Source organism: Stenella coeruleoalba, assembly GCF_951394435.1.
Source record: "Stenella coeruleoalba genome assembly, chromosome: X".
Taxonomy (NCBI): domain Eukaryota; kingdom Metazoa; phylum Chordata; class Mammalia; order Artiodactyla; family Delphinidae; genus Stenella; species Stenella coeruleoalba.
This window is the reverse complement of record NC_137152.1, coordinates 56,722,976-56,739,044: the sequence shown is the minus strand read 5'-3', so window position 1 is coordinate 56,739,044 and position 16,069 is coordinate 56,722,976. Positions and strand designations below refer to the sequence as shown.

Here is a 16,069-nt window from a genome sequence, read left to right as displayed (position 1 = left end):
GCCGTTTGATATTATGTGGAGCTGGGAGGTCTCTTGTTGACCAGTGTGCTGAAGTTGGCTCTCCCACCTCAGAGGCACAGCTCTGACTCCTGGCTGCAGCACCAAGAGCCTTTCATCCACACGGCTCAGAATAAAAGGGAGAAAAAGTAGAGAGAAAGAATTAGTAGAAGTAGGAAGAAAGAAAGAAAGGAGGGAAGGAAGGAAGGAAGAAAGGAAAGGAGAAAAGAAGGAAAGAAAGGAGGGAGGGAGGAGGGAAGGAAGGAAAAAAGAAAGAAAGAAAGGAGATAAAGTAAAATAAAGTATAATAAAGTTATTAAATTAAAAAATAATTATTTAGGAAAAAAAAGGACGGTTAAAACCTTAGGACAAATGGTGGAAGCAAAACTATACAGACAAAATCTCACACAGAAGCATACACATACACCCTCACAAAAAGAGGTAAAGGGGAAAAATCATAAATCTTGCTCTCAAAGTCCACCTCCTCAATTTGGGATGATTCATTGTCTAAAGGAGGTAAAAAAGGAAGGAAGGAAAGATGAAAGAAAGAAGAAAAGAAGGAAAGGAAAGAAAGGAGGGAGGGAGGGAAGAAGGAAGGAAAGGAGGGAAGGAAGGAAAAAAAGAAAGAAAGAAGATACAGTAAAATAAAATAAAGTATAATAAAGTTATTAAATTAAAAAATAATTATTTAGAAAAAAAGGGACAGTTAGAACTGTAGGATAAATGGTGGAAGCAAAGCTGTACAGACAAAATCTCACACAGAAGCATACACAGACACACTCACAAAAAGTGGAAAAGGGGAAAAAATCATAAATCTTTCTCTCGAAGTCCACCTCCTCAATTTGGTATGATTCGTTGTCTATTCATGTATTCCACAGATGCAGGGTACATCAAGTTGATTGTGGAGCTTTAATCCGCTGCTTCTGAGGCTGCTGGGAGAGATTTCCCTTTCTCTTCTTTGTTCTCACAGCTCACAGGGGCTCAGCTTTGGATTAGGCCCCACCTCTGCGTATAGGTCGCTGGAGGGCGTCTGTTTTTTGCTCAGACAGGATGGGGTTAAAGGAGCCGCTGATTCTGGGGCTCTGGCTCACTCAGGCCGGGGAGAGGGAGGGGCGCGGAGTGCGGGGCGAGCCTGCGGCGGCAGAGGCCGGCGTGACATTGCACCAGCCTGAGGCCCGCCATGCGTTCTCCCAGGAAAGTTGTCCCTGGATCCCGGGAACCTGGCAGTGGCGGGCTGCACAGCCTCCCGGAAGTGGGTGTGGAGTGTGGATAGTGACCTGTGCGTGTACACAGGCCCCTTGGTGGCGGCAGCAGCAGCCTTAGCATCTCCCGCCCGTCTCTGGGGTCCGTGCTTTTAGCCGCGGCTCGTGCCCATCTCTGGGGTCCGCGCTTTTAGCCGCGGCTCGCGCCCGTCACTGGGGTCCGCGTTTTTAACCGCGGCTCCCGCCTGTCTTTCCTTTAAGCAGCTCTCTTAAACCCCTCTCCTCGCGCACCAGGAAACAAAGAGGGAAGAAAAAGTCTCTTGCCTCTTCAGCAGCTCCAGACCTTTTCCCGGACTCCCTCCTGGCTAGCCGTGGTGCACCAACCCCTTCAGGCTATGTTCAAGCCGCCAACCCCAGTCCTCTCCCTGCGCTCCGACCTAAGCCCGAGCCTCAGCTCGCAGCCCCACCCACCCCGGCGGGTGAGCAGACAAGCCTCTCGGTCTGGTGAGTGCCGGTCGGCACCTATCCTCTCTATGCGGGAATCTCCCCACTTTGCCCTCCGCACCCCTCTTGCTGTGCTCTCCTCCGCGGCTCCGAAGCTCCCCCCTCTGCCTCCCGCAGTCTCCACCCGCGAAGGGGCTTCCTATTGTGTGGAAACCTTTCCTCCTTCACAGCTCCCTCCCACTGGTACAGGTCCCGTCCCTATTCTTTTGTCTGTTTTTTCTTTTTTTCTTTTGCCCTACCCAGGTACGTGGGGAGTTTCTTGCCTTTTGGGAGGTCTGAGGTCTTCTGCCAGTATTCAATAGGTGTTCTGTAGGAGTTGCTCCACGTGTAGATGTATTTCTGGTGTATATGTGGGGAGGAAGGTGATCTCCGTGTCTTACTCTTCCGCCATCTCTACTACTCATGGTTCATTTTTTAACCAAAAAGTTCTTAAATCCAAATCAGAAAATGGCAAAGGGGATAGAAACCGCCAGAAAAAGTAGTGAAGTGGTAAATTGGGAAAGACAAGTAAAGAGGTAGGAGAAAACTGACAAAATAGACTCATTTCACCAATGTTACAAAATTGAAATGGTAAGGACATGGAAGCAACCTAAATGTCCATCGACAGATGAATGGATAAAGAAGATGTGGCACATATATACAATGGAATATTACTCAGCCATAAAAAGAAACGAAATTGAGTTATTTGTAATGTGGTGGATGGACCTAGAGTCTGTCATACTGAGTGAAGTGAGTCAGAAAGAGAGAGACAAATACCGTATGCTAACACATATATATGGAATTTAAGAAAAACAAATGTCATGAAGAACCTAGGGGTAAGACAGGAATAAAGATGCAGACGTAGAGAACGGACTTGAGGATACAGGGGGGGAAAGGGAAGCTGGGACGAAGTGAGAGAGTAGCATTGACATATATACACTACCAAATGTAAAATGGATGGCTAGTGGGAAGCTGTTGCATAGCACATGGAGATCAGCTTTATGCTTTGAGACGACCTAGAGGGGTGGGATAGGGAGGGTGGGAGGGAGACACAAGAGGGCGGGGATATGGGGATATATGTATACATACAGCTGATTCACTTTATTTTACAGCAGAAACTAACACAACATTGTAAAGCAATTATACCCCAATAAAGATATTTAAAAAATTGAAATGGTGAAAGGGGAATAGACATGAAGGAGAAGTAGAGGAAATTACGAGAAAGAGGATAAGCAATAGATGTTGATAGAATGATATCAAAACTGTTTAGCAAACTGATGAAGCTTGTGGGCTGAGGAGCCCGTGGCTGCCTAAATTCAAATTCAAGATCAGCCACTTCCTAACTGTATGACCTCGGACAAGTTACTTAATCTCCCTGTATTTTAGTTTCCTCATTTGTAAAATGGAAATAATAATAGTACCTACCTCACAGGGTTATTGAGAAAATTGATTGAGTTAACATATTGAAAGCACCTAGTATAGTTCCTGGCACAGGGTAAGCACTCAGTAAATGTTGGCTATTATTTTTATTATATGCCAACAAGAGAGAAAAGTCAAACCATACTACCAGCGGGTTCCAAAATAGCTATAATGAAGGAAAAGAATTAGAAGAGTTATGCTAACACTAAACGAGAAAATAGATATCTGAGCAAGTCTTAGGAAGGTTCAAATAAGGAAACACTGAAAATCTATATTGCTGACTTTTGATACCAGGACTGGGAGATGACTGTTGCAAAATCTTTGCCAGTAACAATTAAGCTGTTTTGAATAGTGCAGGTATCTGGCTCTGCCTGGGTGAGGTAGCCACCTGATGTTTTACATAAATATCTTGATGTCATGATCAAAGAATCCCTGATCTCTGGCCTCATGGACATGAAAACAGCAAATGCATATTAGCAAATGCAGTTGACTGGGCCCTGTGCTTTTTCTTAAAGATTGACTTTGTGGTTTACAGTTCACCAGGGCAATAAGAAGCTAGATGTTTCTGGTAAAGAGAAAAAAAATTGCCTCACCACAAAGCTGCAGACACATTTCTCAAAGTTTTCAGAAATGTGTTTGTTGAACCTGATCTATCCTCTGAATACATTTGTGTTGATGATATGAAAGACAAAATGTACTTGAGGAAATGATTTTATCCAGCTATTGGAAGAGGGAGAACATTGATTAATAAGTAAGGAAGGGGGCCTGGGGTTTTATAGAGGCAGGTAAATAAGAGAGTCATCTGCAAGTTTTATAGGAATCATTAGGAAGGATGGAGACAGGTCTTATCTCAGAATAATAGGCCAGGGTAGGATGGTCCCTTGCAGTTAGCCTTTTCCTGGAAAACAAAAGAGCAGGGGTGGGGGTTCTTAACCATCACTGCTTTCTGGGGAGAACAGGACTCAGATAAACTTCAACATTGTAATTTCCTCCTTTTGTTTAAGACAAACATCATCCATCACCAAATAATTCAGAGGCAATCATAAGCCACCTGAGTAGGGTAAACAAGCGTCTAAGAAATAGTCTCGTGAGGACTCTTGGTGTTATTCCTATAAAACCATCTGTCGAGAGGTGGTGGCAAAAGTCAGTTTTATGGTCTTGGAGGTCAGGCATCTTAAAAGGGGGAAGAATAAACTGAAAAACAAGAAATAGTAATGAAAAAGATTATATTATAGTAAGGAGCCAAGAATTGGACCATGAAGGTAACCAGTCAAGTGAATTCTAAGACTTAAGTGGAGGAAAATCCATTTTGCAGCACCATTTATGGAACTAGGATATAAGTACTCTTGGTGACAATGTCCAAAGTCTAGTTTACCTCTCATATACGGATGTGTATGACCTGAACATTTCTCCAGACTTCCTTAGTGGTCCAGGGAGCAGCTTGTTCAAGAATTCCAGTCATGCATGGTCTGCTGCAGTGATGAGTTCTTCCAGGTTTATTTCAAGTCATGGGGCTTTAGTTTGCAGGGCTGCCTCATATCCCAGAGAAGAGAGAAAGCTGTAAGGAAACATAGGGTCCCAATAGGGATTTGGGCAGTCAGGTGTTAGTTCTTGGTGTCTCCAAGTTAGGCAGCAGGAAGAAAATTTGGAAAAGTTAGTTTTGAGGATATTAGCCAGATATTGAAGAAAACTGGAAAAATTGAAAAGTTGGTAAGCATCAACAATTTGGGCAGGGTTATAGGGTCCAGCCCAATTTCAAAATAGGTACCAAAACTGGTTTTTCCACACAGGGATGGAAGTCAATTATATCTCTACCACAGAAAACAAAGTTTGCATACTCATCAGCAGCCTACGGTTTATAAAGAGATGCAAAATTGTTCAAAGACAGTAACTAGATTCTGATACCCTGGTATGTTGTGCTATAGATAAAGCAGAGTTTTCCTATGAAACAAAAAATTTCTCTATACAGTCACCTTCTTTTGATCAAAGATAATCTCAAAGAAAGATTATTCTTTTTTTCTTTGCTGTACGCGGGCCTCTCACTATTGTGGCCTCTCCCGTTGTGGAGCACAGGCTCCGGAAGCGCAGGCTCAGCGGCCATGGCTCATGGGCCCAGCCGCTCCGCGGCATGTGGGATCCTCCCAGACTGGAGCACAAACCCGTGTCCCCTGACTCTCAACCACTGTGCCACCAGGGAAGCCCAGAAAGATTATTCTTAAACTCAAAATAAGACTGATCCCACAAGCAACAAAAGAAAAAAATAGAATAATTGGACTTGGTAAAACTTTAAAACTTTTGTACATCAAAGGACATCATCAAGAAAGTAAAAAGACAACCTACAGAATAAAGGAAAATATTTACAAATCATATATGTGATGAGAGTCTGGTATCCAGGATATAAAGAACTCATACAACTCAACAACAAAAAGACAAACAACCCAATGTAAAAATTGGCAAAGGACTTGAATAGACGTGTCTGCAAAGAAGATATCAAATGGCTAATAAGCACACAAAACAATGTTTGACATCATCAGTCATCAGGGAAATGTAAATCAAATCCACAATGAGACACCACTTCATGCCCACTAGGATGGCTACATTAAAAAAAAACAACAACAACAGAAAACAACAAGTACTGGTGAGGATGTGGAAAATTAGAACCCTTATACATTGCTAGTTAGAATATAAAATGCAGCCCCTGTAGAAAACAGCTTGGTTATTCCTCAAAAGTTAAACATAGAATTACCATATGTCCTAGCAATTCCACTCCTAGGTTTGTATCCAAAAGGATTAAAAACAGGTACTCAGAAAAATACTTGTACACAAATGTTCATAGCAGCAATATTCACAGTAGTCAAATGGTGGAAACAACCCAAATTTCTATCAACAGATGAATGTATAAACAAAAGTGGTATATGCATACAATGGAATGTTACTCATAAAAAGGAGTGGAAGTACTGATGATTGCTATAACATGGATGAACCTCAAACACATGCTAAGTAAAAGAAGCAGACAACCTGAAAGAGAAATTAAGGAAACACTCCCATTTACCATTGCAACAAAAAGAATAAAATACCTAGGAATAAACCTACCTAAGGAGACAAAAGACCTGTATGCAGAAAACTATTAGACAATGATGAAATAAATTAAAGATGATACAAACAGATGGAGAGATATACCATGTTCTTGGATTGGAAGAATCAACATTGTGAAAATGACTATACTACCCAAAGCAATCTACAGACTCAATGCAATCCCTATCAAACTACCACTGGCATTTTCCACAGAACTAGAACAAAAAATTTCACAATTTGTATGGAAACACAAAAGACCCCAAATAGCCAAAGCAACCTTGAGAAAGAAAAACGGAGATGGAGGAATCAGGCTCCCAGACTTCAGACTATACTCCAAAGCTACAGTAATCAAGATAGTATGGTACTGGCCCAAAAACAGAAGTATAGATCAATGGAACAGGATAGAAAGCCCAGAGATAAACCCATGTACATATGGTCACCTTATTTTTGATAAAGGAGGCAAGAATATACAATGGAGAAAAGACAGCCTCTTCAGTAAGTGGTGCTGGGAAAACTGGACAGCTGCATGTAAAATAATGAAATTAGAACACTCCCTAACACTATACACAAAAATAAAATCAAAATGGATTAAAGACCTAAATGTAAGGCCAGACACTATAAAACTCTTAGAGGAAAACATAGGCAGAACACTCTATGATGTAAATCACAGCAAGATCCTTTTTGACCCACCTCCTAGAGAAATGGAAATAAAAACAAAAATAAACAAATGGGACCTAATGAAACTTCAAAGCTTTTGCACAGCAAAGGAAACCATAAACAAGACCAAAAGACAACCCTCAGAATGGGAGAAAATATTTGCAAATGAAGCAATGGACAAAGGATTAATCTCCAAAATTTACAAGCAGCTCATGCAGCTAAATATGATAAAAAACAAACAACCCAACCCAAAAATGGGCAGAAAACCTAAATAGACATTTCTCCAAAGAAGATATACAGATTGCCAACAGACACATGAAAGGATACTCAACATCACTAATCATTACAGAAATGCAAATCAAAACTACAATGAGGTATCACACCAGTCAGAATGGCCATAATCAAAAAATCTACAAACAGTAAATGCTGGAGAAGGTGTGGAGCAAAGGGAACCCTCTTGCACTGTTGGTGGGAATGTAAATTGATACAGCCACTATGGAGAACAGTATGGAGGTTCCTTAAAAAACTAAAAATAGAACTACCATACAACCCAGCAGTCCCACTACTGGGCATATACCTTGAGAAAACCATAATTCAGAAAGAGTCATGTGCCACAATGTTCATTGCAGCACTATTTACAATAGCCAGGACGTGGAAGCAACCTAAGTGTCCATCAACAGGTGAATGGATAAAGAAGATGTGGCACATATATACAATGGAATATTACTCAGCCATAAAAAGAAATGAAATTGAGTTATTTGTAGTGAGGTGGATGGACCTAGAGTCTGTCATACAGAGTGAAGTAAGTCAGAAAGAGAAAAACAAATACCATATGCTAACACATATATCTGGAATCTAAAAAAAACAAAAAAGGTTCTGAAGAACCTAGGGGCAGGACAGGAATAAAGACGCAGATGTAGAGAATGGACTTGAGGACACGGGGAAGGGGAAGGGGAAGCTGGGACGAAGTGAGAGATTGGCATGGACATATATTCACTACCAAATGTAAAATAGATAGCTAGTGGGAAGCAGCCGCGTAGCACAGGGAAATCAGCCCGGTGCTCTGTGACCACCTAGAGGGGTGGGATAGGGAGGGTGGGAGCGAGACACAAGAGGGAGGAGAGGGCTTCCCTGGTGGTGCAGTGGTTGAGAGTCCGCCTGCCGATGCAGGGGATGCGGGTTCGTGCCCCGGTCCGGGAAGATCCCACATGCCATGGAGCAGCTAGGCCTGTGAGCCATGGCTGCTGAGCCTGGGCATCCGGAGCCTGTGCTCCGCAATGGGAGAGGCCACAACAGTGAGAGGCCCGTGTACCACACACACACACACACACAAAAAAAAAAAAAAAGGAGGGAGGATATATGGGGATGTGTGTATATGTATAACTGATTCACTTTGTTATAAAGCAGAAACTAACACGCCATTGTAAAGCAATTATACTCCAATAAAGATGTTTAAAAAAAAAAAGCAGACAGAAGATCACATATTATTCTTTGGTGCCACTTATATGTAATATCCAGAATAGGTAAATCTGTAGAGACAGAATGCAGATTGGTGGTTGTCAGAGACTAGCGGGAGGGAAGAATAGGGGAACAACTGTTTGATTAGTGCAGGGTTTTCTTCTGAGGTGTGAAAATGTTTTGGGAGTAGATTGAGGTGGAGATTGTGCAATGTTAGAAATGTACTAAATGCCACTGAATTGTATGCTTTAAAATTGTTATTTTTGTATTATGTGACTTTTACCTCAATTAAAAAATATTTAAAAATAAAAATTAGGCCTTATTAGAGAGCCTGATCACTTATATAGGTGCAGCAAAAATGGTAATTTACCATATACACCTTAAGCTTGCTTTGTTGGAATTTTTCATAAGAAATCTCATTTTGAAAATTTAAAAGCCTATTAAGGCTAGGAAACCAAACTGAAATGAGTTTACCTGCATTACCTATAAATTTGGAAGAATTTCTCTCTTCTTACGTTACCACAAATATTCTAAGGTTCCAGAGCCTGCCAGGAAGTAACCTTCCTTACTCCCTTGTAAGGCTGGGAACACTATAAGCCAGGTACCAGGCTAGATTTCCCAAGAGAGTTTTGTATGTATTGGCTCAATAAAGTCAACCTTAGTTCATTAAAAGTGTCAGATTAAATCCGGTTCAACAAGCATCTTTCACAAATATGACATTCCAGGCAAGGCCCTGGTTACATAACCAATGCTTCCAGTCATGTCCTGATAACAAGTAGGACAGACAGATTCTCATTGAACCTATACAGGTAATTATATTGCTGTGAAAATAAAAATAAGGTAAGAGTTTCCAAATCCTGGAGGGCTCAGGCACAGGGACTGTGACAAATAAAACATATAATGGCCAGTGAGGGCATTAATGAATCTCTAGGCACTTCCTATACAGCATAGAATTCCTCACATATTTATATTAATAACATTTTGCCTATACCAATTTAACTTATGGAAGGCTAAGCATCTCTTCTGGTTTGGCAACTTCTCATGCATGTCATCAATAGTAATGTATCAAATAAACCTAATTATTTCTAGCACCTCTTATTTTCTAAGGTAGAAGAACAAATCCTTTGTGATTTCACGGAGGGCCTCTGGATTTGATTAACATAGGATAATGGATTACTGAAAAACAATACTTGGTTCTCAATGACAATAAAAGATTTTAGAAGTGAGCATAGGAGGTAATATGATTATAAAGAATCTCATCTCTTGTAAGTGAAAAGACTTTGCTTTCTTAAATAATCAAGGACGTAATAAAGACAACATAAACCATAGAAGGCTATTCTGATAAGACAGAATCTTTGTTATCGAGGAAGATTAGACAAAAAAGCAAAACCTTTACAACCTGTTATTAAAAGAAGGAAGTCAATCCAAAAAATTTGTCATTTTAGCAGAGAGAAAATCAAAATCTAGTTTTGCATCGCTATAATACTTGATACTAAAGTTCTTTTTCGAAATCTTGTAAATAAGCCCCATCAAACCTTAGCTAACTTTGACCCCAACAAATAAAATCCTCTTTGGATTTCAGAGGCTCTCTGGTGTTTTGGTAAATCTAAATGAATATTGCCTTTAATTTTTCCAATATATAATATATATAACCATGTGATTCATGCTGCAAGTGAAATCAGGAAGCAGTACAGTGTTGAAGCAAGAGTAATGTTCACTTCATTTGTCTTCCTGATCCTTGTACTTTATTTTACACGTCAGTATCTACATTACATACTTGTATTTTCTGTGAAAGAAACAAATAAATCTTGGCAGTTTGATTTTCAAAAAAAAAAAAAACTTTCTATATCCATACACATCCCTTATAGTACAACTTCTCAAACTGGCAAAAAAGAACATGTTCATTAACAGACCCAAATACATATAACCTCTCTGTAGCATGTAAAAATAAGAAACAAAAGTATATAAACCCCAAAATCATGCTTAGTAATTAATGCATTCTCTTACCTAGAAATGATCGAGGTACCTAATGAATATCCATTAAGTAACTCAATTTAGTATCAGCCCACAGTCTTCAGTTACCTAAAGATCTTTTATTTTTATTTTATTTTACCTAAAGATCTTATAAATTATCTTCAGGCTGACGTACTACAAAACATAATTACTGTTGAAATAAAGTTTGTCAGGATAATGACTCAATTTGTTTAAACAAATTAACATTTGTCATAATCTCAGACATTTAGTAGAAGTAATATTAGCTCATTCAATCAGTAAACCTGTACAAATTTAGGAAGAATATACCCAAGTACAATAAAAATCTTCAAGTATATTATACTTAACACTGATAAAGAAAAAACAGCTGATTTTAGTAAACCAAAATTATTAAATTAGTCTTGTTTCCCAAAGATTTACATAAATTATACAAACTTAAATTCTTAAAACATTTGAGCTTGTTTTTATAAGAATCCTTTTTTAGCACATTAAAGGTCTTGAAAGTTCAATTTCCTTATTTTCTGGGAATTTTAGGAATATTCTGTTTATCTAAGCACTTATTTATTTCTATAAACCAATGAGAATAGAGCTCTTTTAATTTAAGAAAATATTAGGAGAATATTACACACTGACAAAGCCTTTCTGAATTACAGACGTCATCATCATTATTATTCAGTCAATTGTCATAGGGGAAACGTTCATCAATAAGGAACATCTCAGAAAAGAAAGGGGAGCCAGGAGTTTTATAGAGTAAGGTAAACAGGAGGGTCATCTGTGACTCTAATGGGCGTCATGGGGAAACACGAAAATGGTTCCCTTTTTTTTTTTAACATCTTTATTAGACTATAATTGCTTTACAATGTTGTGTTAGTTTCTGCTGTATAACAAAGTGAATCAACTATACGTATGCATATGTCCCCATATCTCCTCCCTCTTGCATTTCCCTTCCACCCTCCCTATCCCACCCCTCTAGGTGGTCACAAAGCACTGAACTGTTCTCCCGTGCAAGCAGCTGTTTTCTACTAGCTATCTATTTTACATTTGGTAATGTATATAAGTCCATGCCACTCTCTCACTTCGTCCCAGCTTACCCTTCCCCCTCCCCGTGTCTTCAAGTCCATTATCTTCGTCTGTGTCTTTATTTCTGTCCTGCCCCTGGGTTCATCAGAACCTTTTCCTTTTCTTTTTTACATTCCATATATATGTGTTAGCATATGGTATTTGTTTTTCTCTTTCTGACAAACTACACTCTGTATGACAGACTCTAGGTCCATCCACCTCACTACAAATAACTCAATTTTGTTTCTTTATAATGGCTGAGTAATATTCCATTATGTATATGTGCCACATCTTCTTTATCCATTCATCTGTGAATGGACACTTAGGCTGCTTCAATAACCTGGCTATTGTAAATAGTGCTGCAATGAACACTGGTACATAACTCTTTCTGAATTATGGTTTTCTCAGGGTATATGCCCAGTAGTGCGATTGCTGGGTCGTATGGTAGTTCACTTTTTAGTTTTTTAAGGAACCTCCATACTGTTCTCCATAGTGGCTGTATCAATTTACATTCCCACCAACAGTGCAAGAGGGTTCCCTTTGCTCCACACCCTCTCCAGCATTTATAGTTTGTAGATTTTTTTTTTTTCGGTACGCGGGCCTCTCACTGTTGTGGCCTCTCCCGTTGCGGAGCACAGGCTCCGGATGCACAGGCTCAGCGGCCATGGCTCACCGGCCCAGTGGCTCCGCGGCATGTGGGATCTTCCCAGACCAGGGCATGAACCCGCGTTCCCTGCATCGGCAGGCTGACTCTTAACCACTGCGCCACCAGGGAAGCCCTATAGTTTGTAGATTTTTTAATGATGGCCATTCTGAACGGTGTGAGGTGATACCTCATTGTAGTTTTGATTTGCATTTCTCTAATAATTAGTGATGTTGAGCATCCTTTCATGTGTTTGTTGGCAATCTGTATATCTTCTTTGGAGAAATGTCTATTTGGGTTTTCTGCCCATTTTTGGATTGGGTTGTTTGTTGTTTTGATATTGAGGTGCATGATCTGCTTGTATATTTTGGAGATTAATCCTTTGTCAATTGCTTCGTTTGCAACTATCCTCTCCCATTCTGAGGGTTGTCCTTTCGTCTTGTTATGGTTTCCTTTGCTGCCTAAAAGCTTTTAAGTTGCATTAGGTCCCATTTGTTTATTTTTGTTTTTATTTCCATTTCCCTAGGAGGTGGGTCAAAAAGGATCTTGCTGTGATTTATGTCACAGAGTGTTGTGCCTATGTTTTCCTCTTAAGAGTTTTATAGTGTCCGGCCTTACATTTAGGTCTTTAATCCATTTTGATTTTATGTTTGTGTATGGTGTTAGGGAGTGTTCTAATTTCATTATTTTACATGTAGCTGTCAAGTTTTCCCAGCACCAGTTATTGAAGAGGCTGTCTTTTCTCCATTGTATATTCTTGCCTCCTTTATCAAAAATAAGGTGACCATATGTGCGTGGGTTTATCTCTGGGCTTTCTATCCTGTTCCATTGAACTATATTTCTGTTTCTGTGCCAGTACTGTACTGTTTTGCCTACGGTAGCTTTGTAGTATAGTGTGAAGTCCAGGAGCCTGATGCCTCCAGCTCTGTTTTTCGTTCTCAAGATTGCTTGGCTATTCGGGATCTTTTGTGTTTCCATACAAATTGTGAAATTTTTTGTTCTAGTTCTGTGAAAGATGCCATTGGTAGTTTGATAAGGATTGCATTGAATCTGTAGATTGCTTTGGGTAGTACAGTCATTTTCACAGTGTTGGTTGTTCCAATCAAAGAACATGGTATATCTCTACATCTGTTTCTATCATCTTTAACTTCTTTCATCAGTGTCTTACAGTTTTCTGCATACAGGTCCTTTCTCTCCTTAGGTAGTTTTATGCCTAGGTATTTTATTCTTTTTGTTGCAGTGGTAAATGGGAATGTTTCCTTAATTTCTCTTTCAGATTTTTCATCATTAGTGTGTAGGAATGCAAGAGATTACTGTGCATTAATTTTGTGTCCTGCTACTTTACCAAATTCATTGATTAGCTCTAGTAGTTTGCTGGTACCATCTTTAGGATTCTCTATGTACAGTATCATGTCATATGCAGATATTGACAGTTTTACTTCTTTTCCAATTTGGATTCCTTTTATTTCTTTTTCTTCTCTGATTGCTGTGGCTAAAATTTCCAAAACTATGTTGAATAATAGCAGAGAGAGTGTGCCACCTTGTCTTGTTCCTGATATTAGCGGAAATGGTTTCAGTTTTTTACCATTGAGAACGATGTTGGCTCTGGGTTTGTCATATATGGCCTTTATTATGTTGAGGTAGGTTCCCTCTATGCCTACTTTCTGCAGTTTTTATCATAAATGGGTGTTGAATTTTGTCAAAGGCTTTTCCTGCATCTACTGAGATTATCGTATGGTTTTTATCCTTCAGTCTGTTAATATGGTGTATCACACTGATTGATTTGCCTATGTTGAAGAATCCTTGCATTCCTGGAATCAACCCCACTTGATCATGGTGTATGATACTTTTAATGTGCTGTTGGATTCTGTTTGCTAGTATTTTGTTGAGGATTTTTGCATCTCTGTTCATCAGTGTTACTGGCCTGTGGTTCTCTTTTTTTGTGACATCTTTTTCTGGTTTTGGTGTCAGGGTGATGGTGGCCTCGTAGAATGAGATTGGGAGTGTTCTTCCCTCTGCCCTATTTTGGAAGAGTTTGAGAAGGATCGGTGTTAGCTCCTCTCTAAATGTTTGATAGAATTTACCTGTGAAGCCATCTGGTCCTGGACTTTTGTTTGTTAAAGATTTTTAATCACAGTTTCAATTTCAATGCTTGTGATTGGTCTGTTTATATTTTCTTTTTTCTTTTTTCTTTTTTCTTTTTTTTTTGTGGTACGCGGGCCTCTCACTGTTGTGGCCTCTCCCGTTGCGGAGCACAGGCTCTGGACGCGCAGGCTCAGCAGCCATGACTCACGGGCCCAGCCGCTCCGCGGCATGTGGGATCTTCCCAGACCGGGGCACGAACCCGTGTCCCCTGCATTGGAAGGCGGACTCTCAACCACTGCACCACCAGGGAAGCCCTGTTTATATTTTCTATTTCTTCCTGGTTCAGTCTCGGAAAGTTGTGCTTTTTTTAAAAAAAAAATTAATTAATTTTAACATCTTTATCAGAGAATAATTGCTTTACAATGGTGTGTTAGTTTCTGCTGTATAACAAAGTGAATCAGCTACACATATATCCCCATTTCTCCTGCCTCTTGTGTCTCCCTCCCACCCCTCTAGGTGGACACAAAGCACCGAGAAGTTCTCCCTTTCCCATACTCCTGCTTCCCACTAACTATCTATTTTACATTTTGTAGTGTATATATGTCCACGCCACTCTCTCACTCCGTCCCAGCTTACCCCTCGCCCTCCCCATGTCCTCAAGTCCATTCTCTACATCTGCGTCTTTTTCCTGTCCTACCCCTCGGTTCTTCAGAACCAGTTTTTTTTTTCTTACGTTCCATATGTGTGTGTTAGTATACAGTATTTTTTTTCCTCTTTCTGCCTTACTTCACTCTGTATGACAGTCTCTAGTTCTATCCACCTCACTGCAGATAACTCAATTGCATTTCTTTTTATGGCTCAGTAATAGTCCATGGAAATATGTGCCACATCATCTTTATCCATTCATCTGTCGATGGACACTTAGGTTGCTTCAGTGTCCTGGCTATTGTAAATAGTGCTGCAATGAACATTGTGGTACATGGCTATTTTTGAATTATGGTTTTCTCGGGGTATATGCCCTGTAATGCGTATGCTTGGTCATATGGTAATTCTATTTTCAGTTTCTTAAGGAACCTCCAAATTGTTCTCCATAGTGGCTGTATCAATTTACATTCCCACCAACAGTGCAAGAGGGTTCCCTTTTCTCCACACCCTCTCCAGCATTTATTGTTTGTAGATTTTTTTTTTACAGTTTTCTTTTAACATCTTTATTGGAGTATAATTGCTTTACAGTGGTATGTTAGTTTCTGCTTTATAACAAAATGAATCAGTTATATATATATACATATGTTCCCATATCTCTTCCCTCTTGCGTCTCCCTCCCTCCCACCCTCCCTATCCCACCCCTCCAGGTGGTCGCAAAGCACCGAGCTGATCTCCCTGTGCTATGCAGCTGCTTCCCACTAGCTATCTACCTTACGTTTGGTAGTGTATATATGTCCATGCCTCTCTCTCACTTTGTCACAGCTTACCCTTCTGCCCCCCATATCCTCAAGCCCATTCTCTAGTAGGTCTGTGCCTTTATTCCTGTTTTACCCCTAGGTTCTTCATGACATTTTTTTCTTAAATTCCATATATATATTAGGACACGATATTTGTCTCTCTCTTTCTGACTTACTTCACTCTGTATGACAGACTGTAGGTCTATCCATCTCATTACAAATAGCTCAATTTCATTTCTTTTTATGGCTGAGTAATATTCCATTGTATATATGTGCCACATCTTCTTTATCCATTCATCCGATGATGGACACTTAGGTTGTTTCCATCTCCAGGCTATTGTAAATAGAGCTGCAATGAACATTTTGGTACATGACTCTTTTTGAATATGGTTTTCTCAGGGTATATGCCCAGTAGTGGGATTGCTGGGTCATAGGGTAGTTCTATTTGTAGTTTTTTAAGGAACCTCCATACTGTTCTCCACAGTGGCTGTATCAATTTACATTCCCACCAACAGTGCAAGAGGGTTCCCTTTTCTCCACACCCTCTCCAGCATTTA

The 16,069-nt window shown here is 39.9% G+C and overlaps 1 protein-coding gene and 1 long non-coding RNA gene across 3 annotated transcripts in view; one reads left to right on the top strand and one right to left on the bottom strand.

The window, feature by feature from the left end:
* Positions 1-16,069, top strand: part of HDAC8 (histone deacetylase 8) — a 244,890-nt gene that overhangs the window by 56,613 nt on the left and 172,208 nt on the right. The gene's annotated exons all lie outside the window — the stretch shown is intronic.
* The window catches only part of LOC307180951, a 142,285-nt gene that overhangs the window by 8,588 nt on the left and 117,628 nt on the right, over positions 1-16,069 (bottom strand). The window contains exon 2 of the long non-coding RNA XR_013825834.1: positions 4,477-4,659. This is a non-coding gene — a long non-coding RNA (uncharacterized lncRNA). The remainder of the gene's footprint in view (positions 1-4,476; positions 4,660-16,069) is intronic.